The following is a 13394-nucleotide window of genomic DNA, read 5'->3' as shown; positions in this document are numbered from 1 at the left end:
TTCAGATTTCAGGTCACAGCTTAAAATGAGTATTCCCAGCTCCTAGAGTGTACAGGAGGGTGTCTTTCTTTTCTCTTTTTTTAATAAAATTTCACTGAGTAAGGCAATGCAGAATTGGCACTGTTGAAAACAGGATGGAGACTTGAGATGTATCTGCAGAGCAGTGTATAACTATATATAAAAAGTCCAGTTTATAAATTGATTGATTGATTAGATTTATTTGCTCATCTGAGGCATTGAGTAACCTCATCTACTGAGAGATAGCCCTGGCTATGGCAGAGGGTTGGAGGGGATGATTTTTTTAAAGGTCCCTTCCACCCCAAACCATTCTATGATTCCTCTCCATAAGGGGAACAGCTCCATGAGGGAGTGATGCCAATATATGGAGCATTTTAAGGTTCTTCAGAACTGATTGTGTGCTTTGCAAAATTCCCAGACTTTGACGAGTAATCATTGCAATGTATTATATTGCCTCTCTTCTATCTCATGTAGAGAAGCACAAGATAAAATATACAACAAGAGGAATAAGGAAAGCAAGGAAAATGTCAACCTATTACAGCTGTGTGCCTTGGGGAGTGCTCCCAAGTCACAAATCTTGTTCCCAAACTCAAACATGTGGACAGGAGTCTTTCTTACTGAAATGCTTGTATGGGTTAGCTGTCATGGGAGAGGGGTTTAGGCTGTAAAAAACATCTATTTTCTTGGATATAAGATTAGAAATAGCTTAAAAATCCAGCTTGAAGTAGTTGCCTGTTATGGAAAATTGCAACACAAGGAGCTAAAACTTAGCCAAGTTATGTGCAAAAGAGAACAGAGCTGGATGCTGAAAGATCCTGGGCAGGCTGTACCAGGAGCACAGTAATGCAATCTGTAACCCAAAGAATATGTTATGTAAACATAGCATTTTCTGTAATGTGAAGTATAGCTGAGAGTGTGTGATGGGGAGAGAGGGAACATTTAGCAGCTTCTGGTGTGTTTACTCTCGAGAAATTGTGAACGGATGTTAGAGAACCTGCTTCATGAATGCCGTTTAGATTAGGAAAGCAGGCAGATAAGCAATGCTATTGAAAATGCTGAAATTGCCCAAGGGAATGCTATGAAGCTGTGTCAGGGGAGGTTTAAGTTGGATATTAGAAAAATGTTCTTCTCCCAGAGGCTGGTTTGGCTCTGGAACAGGCTCTCCAGGGCAGTGGTCACAGCACCAAGCCTGTCAAAGTTCAAGGAATGTTTGGACAATGCTCTCAGGCACAGGGTGGGATTGTTGGGGTGTCTTGTGCAGGGCCAGGGGTTGGACTCAATGATCCTTTGAGGTCCCTTACAACACAGAATGATCTACAAAATCTACTGATTTTGATTCTACAATTCTAAATGCCAAGACCCTCAGACATTTAAGGCAATGTTCTTTTGGGAACCTACAAAGGACAAAGAAAACCAAGCAGATCACAGACTGCCTTTACCTAAGAATATAATTCATCAAAGTCCTAGGAAAATCAAATCAAGCTGAGCATGTTATCTGGGCTGTTTCAGTTTCACAATGACTCTTTTGAAATGTAGTTATTTGGTCAAAATTGGTTTTTTAGTACTTTCAGCATGAACAGAAATCTTTGTTCCCAAGTAACTTCTGGGGTACTTGTTTCTTAGAAAGCAGGTATTTTTGCACCATTTTGATTTCTGCTCTCTGTTCTGCCTGTCAGTAATCCTCCAGGGCAGGTTAATTGAGAGGAGCAGAGCATCTACAAGGAGTTTCAGGACTATGATCCTCTAAGTAAGGCTCTCCTGGGACAGAGCACATCTGATGCGAGAGCAAAGCTGGGCTGTGAAGTAAGGAAGTTTCTGCAGGACTGCTTGGAGCCAGAGGCAGGAATCAGCAATAGCTGCTTAGCCCAAGTCAGTCCTATCTAAAATGCTAATTAGGAAAGTGAGATAACTTGTTTTTCTCTGATTGCACTGTCCAGTGAAAGCTACTGGGTGAAGCTGGGAAAGCTTCCATGTCAGGTGTGGTAGTAAAGTGTGGGCAGAGCCCTGTAAGCAGCTGGGAGGAAAAAAATAATAAAGCAGCTTAAATATGTTCTATGAATTCTGTGGTCCTTGAAACCAAACAGATGTCTTCTTAAAAACCTCATATTCTAATACTGTGCTCAATAACTGCATGAATAGAAGAGCAGACACTGAAGTATTGCCGTGTCTTAGCAGTGTCTGAGCTCCCAACCACCCCTAGCAATGCCTGTCCTCCCCTTCTGTTGGCTGGAAGCAGTTTATGTTTTAGGAAAGGAGATCCAGGCCCTGTGGCATCCTCCTGAGTGATCTGCTGATGTTCTTGGAGTCTAAATATCACAATATGTGGCATGAAAACTGGGATGTTAAATTTCACTCATAGCACATTTGGATCCAGAGCCACTGCCCAGCTCTGGTAGCCTGTTAGGTGTGTTCTCATTCCCAGCTGGGCAGAGCAGGGACTGCATCCCACACTTTGGGGACTTTACAGCACCTCTGGAGGGTGCTTTTGATAATGCACTGATGTTGTGGTGACTTGGGGCTCCTCTTTGACCTCACTTTCCTGGGCTTGAACTCTTGCTTTTCATTTCTTTGAGACTGTGTTACTGATTTTGAGGAGACACTGATATTTCAGGTTCTTACTTCATTTTGCTTGTCACCACCTAAAGAAACTGGTCTAACACTGTCCTGGCTAGAACTTATTTTGAGCTGATGTTCAAACATACTCTACTGCCATATGAGGACAGCCATGAGGATTTGCCAAACAGAAGATGGGCAAGCCACAACAGGCTGGATTTGAATGAGTGAAGTAAAGATGGAAATTACAGGAATGTAATTTTGACTGTCTCAGTGAGTCACAATCTGTTTGTTAGCAACAGAATGCCTTCTGGAGATTTTGGGAAAAAATGGGAGAAACAGTATGGAATACACCACACCATCTTTGCTCACGCTGGATGGTCTGTTGTCCTGCTCTGGGGCTCCAAAGGACACAGTCTAACCCAGCAAGAGTTTTACTGGCACAGCTGATTTCAGAAACAGGGAAACCTGGGACTTCAAACACAAAAATCAGTTGTGCTGCATTCTCTATTCTAGATAGATCAGTGATATTTAGGGAGAGAGAAGGATACAGTGCTCTTTGATATGAAAAAAGTTGTGGCTGAATATTAATCTGAAAGTAAATGGGAAGAAGACCATGTTCAAATGAAGGTACCTTTGTGCTTTATCCTTTAATAATTATCTTAATGAGATCTGTGTGATGACTGTATAAGAAATAGCATTTTTAAGTATTACCTGGCTCTTTATGTGAAGAGATGTGACTCTTTTTCTCTCCATATCATCCTTCTGTGCAGATGCTCTGAGAAAATACAGCTGGGACACGGCCTGTCTCTGTGCCAGTCACTGCTGAATTAGCACTGGGCATGGTCTTCAGAGGAACCTCCCCATAGCCATGAAGCTCCTTGTTTTTTAACATGTGTGTGGAGCCCCCACCCACCCAAAGCATTTGCTTGGAGCAATGTTGTAAATCGTGAGACTTCTGGGAGCACAGAGAGTTTTCAATGACCTAACGAGGAAGGAAGACACTAATGCCCTTGATCTGATCCTGTCACTTCTTCTGATGCTCAAAGAAATCTGTAGGCTTGGAGAACTCAGGAGTGCAGGCATGACCCTGCCATGCTGCTAATGATACTGCTCTTGAATGTCACATTCCTTTTTGTAATGCAAGACCGAGACTTCCAGTGAATTCTTTACAAGCTGGTTCATAGTCTCAGTTAAGTAACACATCCATAATTCATTGACTTAATTATGACAGTTCCTAGGGAGAAAATATGAGCAGGGCTTAATTACAGTGGGCATCAGAGCCCCTGCCCCCTGGTCAGGCAGTGTAGAAGAGGAGGGGGTGGCTGCAGGGCACTCAGTGTCAGACTTCCCTCCAGTGCTTGTGCCCAGCACCTGATTTCTGTGCTGTCTGCATCTGTGTGGGGGCTGCACAGATGAAAGCTATGAAGTGTGCCAGAACATGACATGAATGAAGAGTGGAAGATTGCTCTGTTCCATATTTCCCTTTCTTCTCTTTGTTAATATTTTTTCTCTTTCTTTCATGCCTGCCGCTTTTTACCGATCCATCTTCTTTTTGCGTCATCTTTTGCAAGTCAGATGGGTTGCCTTGGAGCAGAGGTTATTTTCAAGGGGTGATGACTTAAAACCCAAGGTCAGTCCTGGTGAGCAGAGAGGCCAGATGTGAGTGTGACTCAGGCTGGTGTCTCCTGGGCTCACAGCCTTGCTGAAGGCCAGGGAAGCTGGGAGGTCACTGTCAAAGGCTTCTTTTGTAGAGTGCTGCTGGCTGCAGCTCTGGCTGTTCCCTGCCCAGGGGTGAGGCTGTCCAAGCAGATCCACCCAGCCAAACCTTTTTCTGTCTTCCACCTCAGAGGTATTGGAGTTCAGCCCCCCAGGGAAGAGCCCATGGACTCAGAGGTGGAAGGGTTCAGCTGCTCTGAACTCTGTGCCTGGTTTTGACATTCCTCCTTGAGCACATGAGGGTTTTTGATGTGTATTCTAGGTATGTGCTAGCTAGTGTTACTTGTAGCCGGATCTGCCCTCCACGGGTCTGTCCTCCACCAGTGTGTTTGGCAGAGCCTTCCCAGCTTCAGACCTTTCTTACCCTGCCACCTGTGTTTCTGCCTCACAACGGCCTTCTAGACCATGGATGCTCTGTGTGCTACAGCTTATACCTCTGGAGGTGCAGGTGGGGGGTTAATGTCTGCTTCCCTTCTGTTCCTGCTATGGAAACACCAAAGAGCCTCCCTGGTGTGCTGTGACCCCTGAGGAGTGTGCACAGCAGCTGGAACATGGCTGTTGGGATCCTTTGGGCAGCAGGTTCCATTAATCCATTGTCACACAGGTTGTGTCAATGTTGTTCTATACCCGGTGCTCTTCTACAGGTGTTGAAGTCAAGGTTAACCACAAATTTGCTGTCCTCTCTCCCCTGGAGTTTAGGAAGTTTGGCATCTCTTTATCCACAAGAAATGACCCTTTCTTTTTTCAGTCTGGTGCTAATTAACTTGTAAACTAAAGAAAAAGGACTAATTTGGGAATGACTTATGGAGCTGATGGACATGGGCAGACTCACAGCTAGAGACTTTTCAGTCCAATCTTGGACTATCCTGCCTCAGCCAGCATTCAGTTCACCTAAAAACTGGGGACAGGAGGGTCTCTGTGCCACTGGGCCCTGTGCTGCTATAAGTGTGAGGAAATATACTGGCTACTTTTATTAATAGAAAAAAACCTTTACAAATCTGTTTCCTTCTGCTGTTATGACTATCCTGTGCTGAATGTTTGTGTGTGTGGGAATTCTGGTTACAAAATATCTCTTTGCTTGTGATTTCCTTATCCAAACTGGAGGCTATCAGAATTCTCTCATGTGCAGTTTTATGGGATCTGGCCAGTGCTATTTTCTTGCCAAGAGTTTTTCTAGTGCAGATAAGAGATCTAGGAGGCATTCAATTAGATGGAATTTTTTGTTTGGTTGGTTTTTTGTTTGGTTGATGTTTGGGGGATTTTATTGTTTGTTTTGTTTTGGGTTTTTTGATGTTTTTTTCTTGTTTGTTTGTTCTTGGTTTTTTTTTTTTTTGGGTGGTTTTGAGTTTTTTTTTTTGGAGGTGGGTTTTTTGTTTGGTTTTTGGTGTTTGTTGGCTGCTGGGTAGTTGAATACCAGTTGAATACCATATGGGGTTTTTTTTGATATCTTCATTTCTCCGTTCATGAATGTTAGACCAGCATTAGTGTCACCAATATAAAGTCCTATAAGTGTCTTAGAGTGGAAAATGCTGGATATGACTTCAGTGGTGATGCTACCAAGATTTGGGGTGTTCTAGAGGTGGGATGGGAGGGATGCTCATCATTTGTTCCTTTGGCATCTACTACAAACAGATGTGGGGCTTTTCTACAAAGATAAAATTCCCCTTTCAGGTCTCCGTGTCACTTTAGAAAACACAGAGCATCCTCTTTCACTTTTGGAAGGAAATGATCCTAAACAGAGCCCTGCCTGTGCTGTGGGCTCTAGGCAGATGGTCAGTGCCATTATCCTTTAAGGGTGCATTAACAGCAACCTTCAGTTCTGAGGCACTGAGTTCTATCTCTCCCATGAGGTGCCACAATGGGCACAAGGCATGGATCCCTCTTGTCAGTGCTGCTGGACCAGACAGTGGCAATGGAAAAAATATTTGTTCTGCTCTTGGCCTGTCTTCTGCACAGGGATTTGGAGACAGCACAGTAAAGGTGATGCTGTAGATAAACACAAGCTACCAGACAGAAGCACAGATTGTAGGATTTTCTGCAGCCAGATGCAGTTAATAGATGCCACCCTCCACTGCAGGCCAAAATCATGGACTTCTATTTTCACCATAATGATCTCTGGAAAGAAATTTCTCCCTGATTACCATATGCCCAGAAGGGTTTGCAATGAATAGGCCTTACAGTTTCATCTTCTGAGCACTGCAGACATTTGGTCGTATCGTCAGCTGGTGGAAACTGGCATTGCTTTGTTGCCTTTCCAAGTCAATTTTCAATGAGTGAAGATTGGTCTTTCTGTTCTCCTTCACATGAAGGTCATGTAGCTTTTGTGGCTTTGTGCAATATGTTCTTCCTAAAGAGAAATGAATGTGCAGTTGTGTTTTATTTTGCAATGATCTTCTAAAGTACCCAGTTCAAAGATTGGGTGTGCTTGACACACTTTCCACCCATTTCTTTCAAATTAATAATCCTCTGATGCCTCTCACGTGATCTGTTGGTCCTGCAACAGTTTGAGCTTTGATGGAGTAGGAGTCTTTGAACAACAAGGGAGTACTGGAAAATCTGGGGAACTTCTGTTTGAGAGGCTTTGATACTGTGCTGGTACAGTATCCTACTGTTAGGCTGCTTCAGTGTTTCCAGTCTCTCAGGGTCATTCCATAAAAGAGATGGGAAGGATTCTCACTTGGATTGTCTGAAGTTATCTTAGTTGCCTGGGGAAGACTATAACTTACCCACTAAAACTACCTGTACCCCTTATTTTCAAAGGGATCTAAGGGCAGGATGCTTCAGAGGAGCAATGTAGAAAGTTGGAGAAGAACCAGCCCCCAAGGAAAGTTCTCATTCTAAAGCCTCAGTAAGAGCTGGGAGGCAAACATTTTTCCATCCTCCCCTTTCTTCTCTGTGATTTGAGGAGTGTCAGCTGCCACTCACTGTGAACAAAGGTTTAGGAGTTTCTCTCACACATAGTGTGGAGATGAGCTGTTCTGCAGGCCTGCAGAAACCAGGACTCAGCTTCCTGCCCAGTCAGGCTTTGACTCAAACCCCCAGCATGGCAGGGAAGTGGCTGGTTAGCTGGGGGTCCTCCAGACCTGCTCCAAAGGGATCCTGCAGATGAGAGCCCAGGGCACTCTAGGAAGCTGGAGGAGTCCCTGAACATTTACAGGAACAAATTGACTTGAGAGGCTGTCAAGCACTGCAAGCAATGAGGAGAAAAAGTCCCCTTTGAAAGCCAGTAGAGGATTTCAGGAACTGCTGCTTCTTGTGAGAGGAAAACCACAAACTGTGAACTATGAATCCAGAGTTGCCCCCAAGCTCTGGGTAAAGGCAGAGAATCTTTAAAAGCCAAGCCCAGCAAGGCTGGCGCAAGTGGTCATGGGCAGGAAGTGTCCCACAAGACAGGATCTCAGCTGCTTGGAGAACATCAGGGAACATCACAGAGGAAGAGAGAACCTGAAATATGCTTTCTAACACATCCTTCTGGATGTTCTTTGGTGTCAAGGGAAAGCTCAGTTTATTAGTTCTTCCCTTAGCAAGGCACCAGCAGAGACTTCTTGCTCTGTTTGCCTCCCAGTTTTCTCAAAATTCATAGGAACTCAGTATGTTAGTTGTTTTCTCCTGGTTGAAACAGGACAATTCCCAGAGGAAATGGGGCACATGGAGTGACAACCAAGAACAGTTGCCTTCCTTATGTATTGTGAGGAAATGGCTGCAGATCACTTCTGTGAAGATGCCACTTTCATAGGCCTGATGTTCAGGAAACATCCCCTCTGAAGAGAGAGAGGTGACTGCCCTGTGACACTGAGTGCATCTGTCAGTTCTGTTTTACTTTAAGCAGCCAGTAATTGATCTCAAAGGTCTTGTTTGCACTTGATGATGCCTCAGAAATCCTGAGTCACTCTTTACCTGAATTTACCCTGGTACATCTGTTTACTCTATGGCAGAGTGATAGTTGGGAAAGTCCTCAAGTATGAAGAATGTTGAAACTGTCATCTTCCTAAAAACATAGTCCTGCTGCTTTTATAATGAGAAAGTAGGTTGGATGTCACATTCCTTGATGAAACACAGCTGTGCATCAGTCCCAGCATCTCAGGTGTTGAGACAGCTCAGTTTTGCTTGTCTGCTCAGAATCTCCTGGTTATTAACCTCCAGGAGAGCCAACACAGGTCTACACCTCCAAGATGTTAAATATTACATTTATGTCAGACAGATATATCTTGGACTACTCTCTCAGTTTCTGCCCTGGACACTGTATCAGTGTGGAAGAAGCAAATGAACATTTTTTTCCCTATTTCTGGCTTTGAAGGGTGTTTGGGGCTGTGTTCAGCTTGGCTCTGCCTTACATTTGCTGCTATGTGCAAGCATGTCTGTGTCACTTGGATTCCCTCTGTCTTTGCTAAGGGTTAAGACTGTATACACAGCAAGTTGCTGAGGTCATCTGAAGTGCATTTGCATTCATTTTGTGGCAACTTGGTCACGAATTTAAGCTCTGAAGGGCACAAAGCAATTGTGTTTATCAGTGGGAGCCTTGGTGCTCACCGTTTGCTATTGGGCTCTTTTCTAAGTTATCTTCAACCTCAGTCATCGCTGGCATCTAGGGAGCTTAACATCAGACAATTGTCTGAGTATTCATTAAGCTCTAAGTGCTTAAACAGTGAAACCTCTACAAAAGCAGCTCTGAAAGCTGAAGAAGAAAAATATAACTGCCTGTGAGGAAACTTTCCTGCTGCTAGCCATAAATCAATGGGTTTTTAGTAGCTTGTGATGAGCATCTTAATGGGGCCTATCAATCTGACTGCATTTAAAGTTTCAGCCATTGTTACATTACCCAAGTGATCACAGATCCTCTGATGGCAGAGATAACTTGGGAAAGATTGAGCAGAATATGAGTTTATCTGAAACTGTGACCTGACAACTGTGATGTCTCTAACTGCCTAAAATTACTGGTGTTCATCTTTCCAGGATGCACAGAGACTGCATTGATGCCTCCCTGTCTTTTGTGGCAGCTGAGCTATTTGTCTTCTCCTGTCTTCTACTTTCATTTTCTACCTGCAGACAATAGCATTCACTCCTGTCACACCTGGCCCAGGGGATTGGAGTTAAAATGCAGATAAAGGAGGGAAACTAGGAAGCAGTGTATGAGTCCATGTCATCTGGAATTTGGGATGATGCAAAATTTGGGTACCCCTGCTGCTTCCCAGTCATATAATTCAGTCTCATCTAGCAGTGGGTGCAGCACAGCTACTTGAGAGTCTCACCATTTTTATTTTGCTCCTGTTTCAAAGCCACCACTAAAGAAAAAAGGTCCCTATAAACATCCTGTGGTTTAGGAACATGAGAAAGCATAAATTGCTGGTTTTAGGCACTTCTCTTCAACCAGCTATCCCAAAGGCTGTTAGAGCTGTGAAGCCCATCCATCACTTGGGCTACTGATGCCAGGGCCACTGCCAGGGAAAGATCAGTCAAGCTGGATTATCAAAGTCAAAGCCAGAGACAGCTCTTGTGGGAAGTGGTTGAGAAAGTCTCATGTCTTAATTCCTCTCTGTGTATGAAATAAAAAGGGGATTGTGCACGAGGGGTGGGAATACCCTGTTTCTCATTAACTGAATGCATGGTCTTGAAAGAGAGGGTGGAGCCCCTGTGCAAAACAGAAACCATATTAATACAGTTTGTCTCCCTGTTTTTGCCTTCCAGTGCTCTCCTCTGGGAACCATAGTCCAGTCCCAGGGCTTTGCATGTGTAGTTAGCAGTAGAGATGGGTTGGTTTTTATGTGCAAAGTAAAAAACCAAACATGGGAAAATGGAAAAAACAGGCCTGGAAGATGGAGTGAAAGCTCTTTAACCATAAGAAAGTTGCTGCTGTGACTGCAGAGGTGCAGAGGCAGGCCCAGCCCTCTGCCCACACTCAGCAGTGCTGGCTGTGCTCTGGGCACTGGCTGTGAGAGCCATCACAGCAGAGCTGTCACTGGGGCTGACAGCCTGGCTGTGCCACGGGGAATGGATATGACTGGTGGCATCTGTCCTGCCGGTGGTAGGGATCCCCTCTGGGGACAGAGTGGCCCTGGCAGCTCAGCAGAGGGCACAGCTCGGGAGCTGCAGCTCCAGCAGGCGGGAGGAGGGAGCACCTGGAAGCGTCTTTGGGGCACTGCCTGTGAGCTGCACTCTGCTGTGATTCACTCACCAGCCCTGTCTCTTGGTCTATTGGCTTGGTTCAGAACATAAAGTAACTCAGAAACCCTTGGTTGTATGTTGGGTGGGTTTTTTTGCTTTTGCTTTTTTTTCTTTTGTTTTGTTTGTTTTTTTTTTGGGGGGGGGGGTCGTTATGCTCATTGGAAGCTGAGGCTTTCTGATAGGCACATATGCTCCAAACCCAACTATTTCCATCAAGACCTTTCAGGACTTTTGATGGTAGGGTGTGTGTGACAACAGGTTTTGCTAACCAAAACCCAATTTTTCCTACATCCCTACTGTGGGATTTCTTGTGGGGGGGATGTATGTGTGACTTAGATTTTAGGAAAGAAAACTTACCTGAGAGCCAAAACTTCCTTCAGAAAAATAGAGTGATAAAACTTTTCCATGAAATGTTTCTCAGAAGACAGGAAACAACTCACTGTGGTTAGACAAGGCTGAGCAGTGGATGGGCAAGATGAAGCTTGATGGGGGTGAAGGGCCCTGCATGCCCTGGGGCTGGCAGCACAGGCTCCAGGCTGGGGAAAGCCAGCAAACTCCCACCTACGCCTGCAGCGAAGCAGGAACTGCAGCATGGGAATGTGTCCCGAGCAACTCAGTAAGCCCTGAACAAGAAGATACAAGTATTTGCTAAAGGTCAGGGTCCTAACTCTGTCTTGAGGTGGAACTTTGCCTAGAAATCCACTAAAAACCAAGGAAGTAGCAGCCTTTTTAGGCATTTTACAGAGAAGGTCCAACACCATATATGCCAATTAAGCAGGGAGGTGAACTATAGTGAAAGAGCAGAGCAACTCAGAACACACAGCCATAACTTGCCCTGCATGGTCTGGTAGTGCCCAGATATCCTTAGAAGGTGTTTAAGTTTCTCTGGTAGCAGACTTGTAGGAGCATTGGCACAAGGCATGACTGCAGTGCAGGTAATGTGCTTCATGCATAAATTCATGGCTGGCTACATTGTCCCTCATCAGATTTCATTAAAGTCTCTCAAACTGAATTGAAAATGCAAAGAATTATGCTATTAGTTTCCACAGCTGCTGATTACAGAGGGCTTGTTGCATTAGGTAGTTCAGTGGTCAGGTCAAGCTGTGGTGTCCATGGATGAGAAAGCCAGATGTGCCCTGCAGGGAAAAGTGAGCCCTGTGCTGCTCCCTGGTGACTCCCTCACTCCAGTGGGTCTTGCTGGAGTGGTTTGACTTGTGTGCCCCATGGACAGGCCATCATGTCACAGTCAGTGACTTCCATAATAGCTACTGGTGTTGGCTGTCTTGGCAGAGAGGCCGAGAGTGCACCGTGGGGAATGAGCTCTGGGCTTGCTCTAGAAGAGACCTCTTTAGTTATGGGTCAGGGCACATGGACAGGCAGCAGTAAAGGGGGACTTTGGGATTATTTGTGGACTGACAGCTGACATCAACTTGCAGGGCTGCTTATTGCAGTGTATTTCACAATAAGTTAAAATTGGGTGTATTTTTAATGCTGAAAAAGAACAGGCCAAAAGGAAGCAACAGGAAGAAGGCCTGAAATAAAAGGTTGCAAGAAATCAAATGAGCATTTTCCAGGAGCTGCATGTCTGAGTGTTGCTTGGGGTGGAATGTAGCTTGTGACCCAGTAGTGAGGCCATGATCACTGGAGCATCTGCACAGGCTCTGGCCAGAGGCTCACCTTAGCTCTTATCTTCTCCCTGGCTGGAACCAGTAACGTGTAGGAGGAGTGTAAAAGAGAAACTGTTTGTAGTATGATCCATCCTCTGGCATAACCTCAGGCCTGTGGTCACATCTGTTGGCATCAGCATCCTGATGTTTTTTGGGGCATCCTGTGATTCCAGTGGCTTTAGATTTGGGTTTTGGTCTGGTGGTTTTGGGGTTTTTTTTCTGGAGGGGGGAGGTTTTTGTGAGAAATCCCAGAACTTTTACTTTAATCACCTTTCTGCCCTTTTTATCTCTACAGACCTTGGTCTCCTCCCTGTGCCACCTCTTGTCTGAGCTGAGGCATCCTCCCACATGGAGAAAGGAGCTGCAAAAATCACTGGTCAATCCGTTCTTCTTCATGCCTTGTCAGTCCTTGCTAAGAGGGGGTGTGGGACATTCTCCCCATAAGTCACGACTTAGGCGAACCACAGGATCATCTTCTCATGGTGGCTTTTAAAAAGGAAGGCTTTGCCTTCCTTTGCTTCAGCCTTTCAGTGATCCTTTGAGATCCCACATGTGTTTGTGACCATTCCTGAGCCCCAAGCTGGAATTTCTAAAGCACTACCAGCAGCAACCCCAAGCAAAATAATGATGGCTGAGAGGCAGAAGGAAGCAACGTATGCTGGAGAACTGCACATGCAGGTAAGCTCTGAACAATTTCTGATTTTATACTTTGCCAATGTGTTATTTATGCTCTTGGATCATGAGGCACATCTGCTTGGTCAGCCTTGAAAGTGGCCTGGCTCCAGCAATCAAGACAAGCAGACTAAAGCATTTCCAAATTCCCTGGTAATGTTTGAGACCTGCCTGAGTTCCTGGCTGGGTTATGTGAATGCTGTGCTAGAAAGAAAGAGGAAGCATTGGTTTGAGTTGTAGATTGCAAGTGTTTCAGAGTGGCCTTATAACCTCCTGGATGTTGAGTCAGCCATGTGTCAGGCACTGGTGCTGGTAATAACACCAGTGTAATCTGGCCCTGGGTTTGTTCTGTGTACATCCCCTGCTCCTTTTGGGGTTTTGAATTTCCCTAAAAAAGTTTTTTTCCTAAACTTTGGTAATGAATATGAAATCCCCTTTCATTGTATTTTTATTCCTTTTTATAGATGCTATTGTCTCACTTAAAAAATGAATTTATAATGAATTATCATGTTCCCATTGCTCCACACTTCCCCTTTGTGTCTGGATACCTTTGTTCCCTTTTGTAAGTGTTTTGATATAAGACTCTTGGACAGCAATTGTGTT

At 44.8% G+C, this 13394-nt stretch overlaps 1 long non-coding RNA gene across 1 annotated transcript in view; it reads left to right on the top strand.

The window, feature by feature from the left end:
- Positions 1–12785, top strand: part of LOC134422313 (uncharacterized) — a 98121-nt gene extending 85336 nt beyond the window's left edge. Inside the window, exon 4 of the long non-coding RNA XR_010028777.1 lies at positions 12415–12785. This is a non-coding gene — a long non-coding RNA (uncharacterized LOC134422313). The remainder of the gene's footprint in view (positions 1–12414) is intronic.
- The last annotated feature ends 609 nt before the right edge of the window (positions 12786–13394 follow it).

Source organism: Melospiza melodia, chromosome 10 (assembly GCF_035770615.1).
Source record: "Melospiza melodia melodia isolate bMelMel2 chromosome 10, bMelMel2.pri, whole genome shotgun sequence".
Lineage (NCBI taxonomy): Eukaryota > Metazoa > Chordata > Aves > Passeriformes > Passerellidae > Melospiza > Melospiza melodia.
Note: the sequence above shows the minus strand (reverse complement) of the source record. Positions and strands in the feature narration are given on the sequence as shown.